This window comes from Dipodomys merriami, unplaced genomic scaffold (assembly GCF_024711535.1).
Source record: "Dipodomys merriami isolate MVZ:Mamm:240054 unplaced genomic scaffold, mDipMer1.0.p SCAF_14, whole genome shotgun sequence".
In the NCBI taxonomy this organism is placed as follows: Eukaryota; Metazoa; Chordata; class Mammalia; order Rodentia; family Heteromyidae; genus Dipodomys; species Dipodomys merriami.
The window spans coordinates 34,151,643-34,158,355 of NW_027202715.1; the positions used below are offsets into that span (position 1 = coordinate 34,151,643).

Here is a 6,713-nt window from a genome sequence, read left to right on the forward strand (position 1 = left end):
ACCATGTTTCCAGCCTCCAGTAAGTTTTCTAACCATTTTAATATGTTTTAAAAATGATTTATTGCCATTTACCCAGCCTTCATGTACTGTATCATCTTGACCTAAACCCAATAATTAAGGTTTTTTTAAATAATTAAGGTTTTTGTTAGAGCAGTGTCTAATTCTCAGCAACAATTTTTATATTTCTAGCTGTCACTGTAACGAAATGTCCCTGAACCCAATGGCTTATAATAATAATCACTTATAATTTAATAATAAATGTCTCAGGACCACTTGGCAAAGGGAATTGTTAAAGACAGGAGTCTGGCATAGTTGTTAATATGATCTTCCTCCAAGAACAATGGGATGATCATATTACTTTACTGTAGAATTATGGAAGAAAACACTTTCGATTTTTGGATAATGATGTTATTTTCTCTCCACACATAAAAAACTGCTTTGATAAAAAGCAGACTATTTTCTTTCAACAAAAAAATCAAAGACAAGATTCGCCCGCCATGGTGAACCTGGGCATGTCCCGTGTGGATGACGCCGTGGCCGCCAGGCACCCGGGGCTCCGGGAGTACGCTGCGTGCCAGTCCCACGCCTTCGTGAAGGGCGTGCTCACCTTGCTCGCAGGCGCGGGCGCCGCCTTCGGCCTGCTGACGGCCCTCCGGCGCAGGCGCCCCTACCCCTGGCAGTGGAGCCTGCTGTCGGCCGCAGTTGTTGGTTCTGTGGCAAGTTATGGGGTGACAAGTGTGGAGACCCAGAAATGCAGCAACCTCTGGCTTTTCCTGGAGACAGGGCAGCTCCCCAAAGACAGGAGCCCAGATGGCCGCAGCTAGGTGCACTCCAGCTGAGATGTGGAGGATCTGGGACGGAGGCAGCCCTGAAACACAGCCCTCTGCACCTCCAATTCCAGACCTTGCCTCCACCTGCACAGGTGTGCAGCCAGATCTGACACACCTGAGACCTGCCAAGGAGTCAGCTCAGAAAAGGTTGGGGTGGTGAGCTCTGCTCCAAGATGACAAGAAACAGGGTCAGCACCGTGAGCCAAGGGCCCTGCAGCAGCCTGCAGGTGGAGGAGACTCCTGCCCGGTCCCAGGAGCTCAGGGTCACCTTCCAGCCCCTAAACCTCCGAGACTCAAGGGGACATTGGGTACTGGGGATGTGAGGTGAATAAATGACATCCTTTCTCCTGAGTGAGAAAGTAATGAGTGGTACAAAAAAAAATCAAAGACAAGTATTTAAATCTGCAAAAATCAGTAAATGAAGGGAGCTATAGATTAAAAGATTCAAATCCAAGTTTAAAGCAAGTAAGATTTCTACAAGCTCTTACTTCAAAGGATAGAGAACTGAGCAGGGCAAGCTCCATGGAGGAAAATCTTCTCTTTATGGGCAAAGGCACTCTAGGAACCAATATGTTTTCTTTCTTCTAAGTCTCATGGAAGGAACTTATAGAGCTTTGAAGTCAGCAGAATCAAAACCTTTGGGGAAATTAATCAATGAAACAGAGGCTGGGAATGCAGAAATTGGACCAGGTGGGAAAGCTACAGACCAATATAACCTTAAGATCTGGCAAGTTCAGGGTATGCTAAATGAAAGAATGCAAGGAAGCACTATTCTTTGATGATTTTGAAAAATAAAGCAAGTTTAGAGTGACCAATGGCAAGGAGGATAATGAATATAACCTAGCTATTTGGATGAAAAATATCTTGCTCCATGTTATTTATAAATATATTTAATACCAAATATACTTAAGCATACCTTGAAATATTTTTGCTGAAATATTACTGGAAAACAATTGGGCTATCTTCTTTATAATTTAGTGAATTAGTCAAGGAAGGCTCATTGTGATAGTTAAACTTGTACACACCTAGTGGTTTAACATAACACAGTTTAATATCTCACCCCCATCTCTTCCAGAAGATCATGCAAGAACCTGGGCTTTCATCTTGCAAATTCACCTTGTTATAACTCCTTTAGTTTTCTCTCTTCACTTTCCAGATGATGAAACAGAGCATGGTTTGAAAAGCACCACACATTTTGATGGTCTTTTCACATACACATACCTTATATACCCTTTCTTTTGCAAGTTGATGTACTTAGTGGCTTGTTATTAATGAATAGAAAAATATAGATGCATGATCTTAAGAGAGTAGATCTTAAAGGCCTTCTGCTTGTGTTTCTTCTCCCCTCTCTTTCTCAGGTTTCTTATATTGGAACCAATCCCCCAGCATTCCAGGGGACTCTCAGATAGCTCTCTGGACAGCTATAGGTCTATGGAGTGAGGAAGTGAGGTCTTAGCCAATTACTACCAAGGAAATAATGTCTCTCAGAGACAGCCATGTGAACCCAATACCTTAGAAGTGGTCTCCATTCTCAACCAAGACTTCAGTAATGGCAGCCTGTGATGAATGCTGTGCCAAAAACATCCAGAACAATCACTCCCAGATTCTTGACCTTCAGAAACTGTGTACAATGATAAATGTTGGTTGTTTTCAGGCATTAAGTGTCAAGGTGATTTGTTTTACAGCAATAAATAACTAGTACAAAGAATGAAGAATTATGTGTGGGAGGGTTTCATAATACTAGGCCTGTGAGAAGCATAAACTACTTTCCTCTCCACCACTCCCCATTACTGAATTGCTCAGTCATATAGTCACACCCAACAGCATTACTGCAGTAGAAAGGCTGGTGAAGAAAGTCTAGCAATGAGGTCCCTAATGAAAGAAAGCACCGAGTAACAATTGGCCAGTGTCTGTTATATTCAGTGAATTCAAATGTAGGAAACTCTGGACCCAAACTTTTGGTGGCTGTTTGTCCAAATCCACACAGTATTCTTAGAAGAGATAAGTCTTTGGAATACCTGTTATTTGAGAGTGAGGTCAAATACTTCTGGAGTTTCTCTGGAAAGTATTAAAAGGCTTTTGTCTGATTTCCCAGTGTTGTCAGACCACTACCCACAGCAACACCACCACTGACAACTAACTTATTGAATATTAAAGCAATGTATGCAGCATCTTTACTAATCAATCATGGTACGGTGTTATTTGGCTTTCTGTCATTATAACAAAAAAGACCACTGCTTCTTTGGTTCAGGTTCTAATCTATGATTGATTGGTCTTATGGATATGGGCCTAGGGCAAGATAGCACAGCATGGTAGAAATGTGTGGTAGAGGAAAACCAACAACTTCATAGTCAAGAAGCAAAAAGGAGAAAGGGTCAGGGTCCCTTAATCTCCTTTAAGGACAGATCTCCAATAACCTAAGGCTCTCAAGTAGGCCCAACTGCACAAAGGTTCTGCTATGTCCTAATATAGCTACTCTGGGGACCAAGCCATTCAGAGGACATTCAAGATCCAATGTATAGCAAATGAGGTAGGTACAATTTTTTCAAATTTATAATTGGGGAAAAAAATCACATAAACACACACACATGCATACAGACTGGACATAATGCTCAAAGACTTATGAAAAGCTCAGTAAGCCACAGTCTAGCCTTCTAATATAAGTCTATATGTCTCTACAGTTAGCAGGTTAGTGGGCTATTGAAGAAAGGTACTGAGCTTTATCAGGAGTGTTTTCAGTGGTTAGGGTGGTGGGGTCCTGATATGTCCAACCACTGTAGGTGGAACCAGAACCTTAAATGTGTCTCCTCATTGACGTAGATTGGGAACACTGACAGCTTTGGTTCAGATGTGATCCCAAAAGCAGACAGATAGAAATCAGCTAGAGATTTAAAACTTTAATTTGGACAAATGCACATTTAATAAAGCCTACCTCTAGGTAGATATACTTACGTTTCTTCTTCACTCTACTAAATACCTGCCACATAGGCTTAGTATACCACTATTTTGAGTGATATAATACATGCCAAAGAGCCTGGGGTATTTTGAACCTACAAACACAATTTTAGGAGGTTGTTTCCTAGGGAATAGCATCCTATATTATACAATGTTATATCCTTAGTGCTTAGTACAATACCTTGATGACTATCTAATGTAGTTTTGTGGAAGACCCAGGTGAATAAATTGTAGAATCATTCCTTCCTTATTCTTCTGGGAAGGGAGGACATCAGTTCAAGATGTGCATTCTCATCAACACCCCTTTCCTCTGGGTGCTGATTAAGGGTTCACAAAAACGCTTTCATACACAATATCTCATACCCCATCAGGATGTATTCCTTTGCCTGTTCTTGGAGCAGTGGGAAGCAACCCTTATTAAAGTACTTTGTCCAATTCAGGATTGAATAAAAATCTAACAAACTCAGAGAGTATCCAGAGGAGAGCAATAAAAATTGATGAAACAGACCTTCTACAAAAGGTTAGGAGAATGGGGACGATTTTAGTTAGAGCTACCAGTAGGAATAATAAATTTTCAAGAAACTAAAGAATATCTTGCCAAACTTTGTTAGCAGTGAGTTATTGACACAGAGGATGGAAAAGAAGGAATTTTGATGATTGTCCTCTTTGACACTAACAAGCAGTCTCTTTCATCCTCTCTGCCCATGAGATTAAAACAGTCCACTTGCTCTCTGAAAACTCTTGATTGCATAGGACATCTTATGGAACCAAGTAGAGAAGAGACATTTTAATTAAGTGAAAGGTTAGCATATATTCATCCCTTGGCTTGGCAGTTTGAAAGGCAAGTCCATGAACCCAATTAACCAGAGGCCCCAAGGCATTATGAGGACATTGCACTTTCTTTCTTTGCTACCCTCCCAAGACTTCTCAGGCCTAACATTTGTACATCTGTAGTTTCTATAATATGTGCATGAACTGCATACTCATTTCACTTTTCCTCAATGATCCTATAATACTTATGGATAAGGGAAAAGTTCTTAGAGAGTAGGAGCTTGGAAATGGAGGTCTTGTTGCCATCAGAATTATGTTGCATGTTGCCTGAGTCCTGGAGCTAACATATTAATTTTATACAGCTTAATAACCTAATAGATATTTTAAAAATATTTTCACTATGAAAGGAATTCTTAACCACTGAAATACATTGATGGATTGTATGTGCCTGGCCCTTGCCCCTCAAGGTCTAAACATAGGGCCTCTGAAAGATCCAGAAATTGAAATCGAAAATACGCTATAAAAGATCTTATGGAAACCAACTTAAAGTCATGGAAAGCTTTTTTTAAAAAAAGATATGATGTCAGAATGGTCTATTTAAGATAAATAAGCATTATCAAATATCATGGACTTCTTCTTTGGCCACATTATCGGTCCAGGTATCTCTTATCTTGAAAATACGTATCATAAGTTAGCATCTCCTCTTTCTAGTTTAGTATTTTCACCTCACCTTAAAATTATTAACTTCATCACTTTATGCATGGTTTAGGGATGAAGAGAGTTTATAGGTATAATTAACATGGATTAAATTATCATCAATACTCATAGGCCAAGAATTAACTCTCTGCCTTGAATAATGTGTCAGTAGAATTAGTTCTAATATTTGTAATACAAATCACAATATATTAATTTATGCACAAATGCACATGAATGCACAAATGTATTAATTTGTATTAAAATATTAATTTGAATATAAACTATTTTCATAGGAAAGAAATGTACTTGCCTACTCAACTGGCAGGCAACTTTCGAGATAACTAGAATAACTTTAACTCTGGCATAAAAGAATACATAGATGATGCCTTGTGCCACAGATGAGACCTGAAGCAGATAAGGGCAAAAAACATGATTGTCTTTTTGTTTGTGATATGATCTGACAGTTTTATATTCTCTTGTTCGCCTTGGAAAAAAAAATGTGACAACAAAAACTCTGAAACCATGCAGTAGACTCACTATATTATGCCACCGTTAATTCTGGAATCCCATAGACTCTCTACAGGGTGTTTAATTATCCAATTTATCCAAAGAAACTAATTATAACAGCACAAGGTTGCCCTGAAGTTGCATTTATGCATGATAACAAAAAAAGGTTATAAAATCTTCCCTGCTCATAGCTCCTGTTTATTTTTCACAGTTTGAGGTAAAGAAAGTTGGTTGTAGAAAGAATTTAAGGTCAGCCAAATATGTTCTTTTTTATAGTTCCTGATTTCTTTTTCTTCTCTGCAGTCCTTCTCTGCCCTTAAATATTCCAAGTCCTTTCCTCTTTCCACCTCTTCCCCAATTTAATGAAATATCTGAGGAACTATAATTGTTGAGAGTGGCTTCAGAGTCAGGCACACGTGAATTCCAATTCCAGCTCCACATAGATGATAGCATCTCTCTCTCTAGCATCTCTCTCTCTCATCAGAGCAAATTGCTCAGTAAGGGAGAGTTATTTGTATTTATTATTGACTCCAATTTGTTCTATTAAAATACCAACTTAATGAGTCTTGAAATGTGGCTTTAGGGTAAGTTTAATAAGAATTGCTTAGAGTTCTTAATAAAAATGTAGATTCCTGGGTCTCTCTCACTCCGAAGCTCCTGAGTTCTGAGAGTAAGACCCAGGAATCTGCATTGTAAGAACAAGTTCCCCTAAATGGTTGTTATGAATATTAAGCTCCAAGAGTCAACAACATTATTCATGAAAATGACAGGTAGGGTCCACGTGTGGAGTTTATATTTCAGCCTGACTTATGATTATGGAGTGAAAGAATTTGGTACTGCGTCTTTCGCTTCCATAATTAAGTATGGGAAAGCCTTCTTGATCTTGCTGGTTCTTACTGAATTCGCACTGACTCCACATCTATGATCACCGTAACAGGAATTCTGCTTTTGCTC

General features: G+C 39.2%; 1 pseudogene; it reads left to right on the forward strand.

The window, feature by feature from the left end:
* Positions 1-492: 492 nt before the first annotated feature.
* Positions 493-1,181, forward strand: LOC138825789 (transmembrane protein 141 pseudogene; annotated as a pseudogene).
* Positions 1,182-6,713: the final 5,532 nt, after the last annotated feature.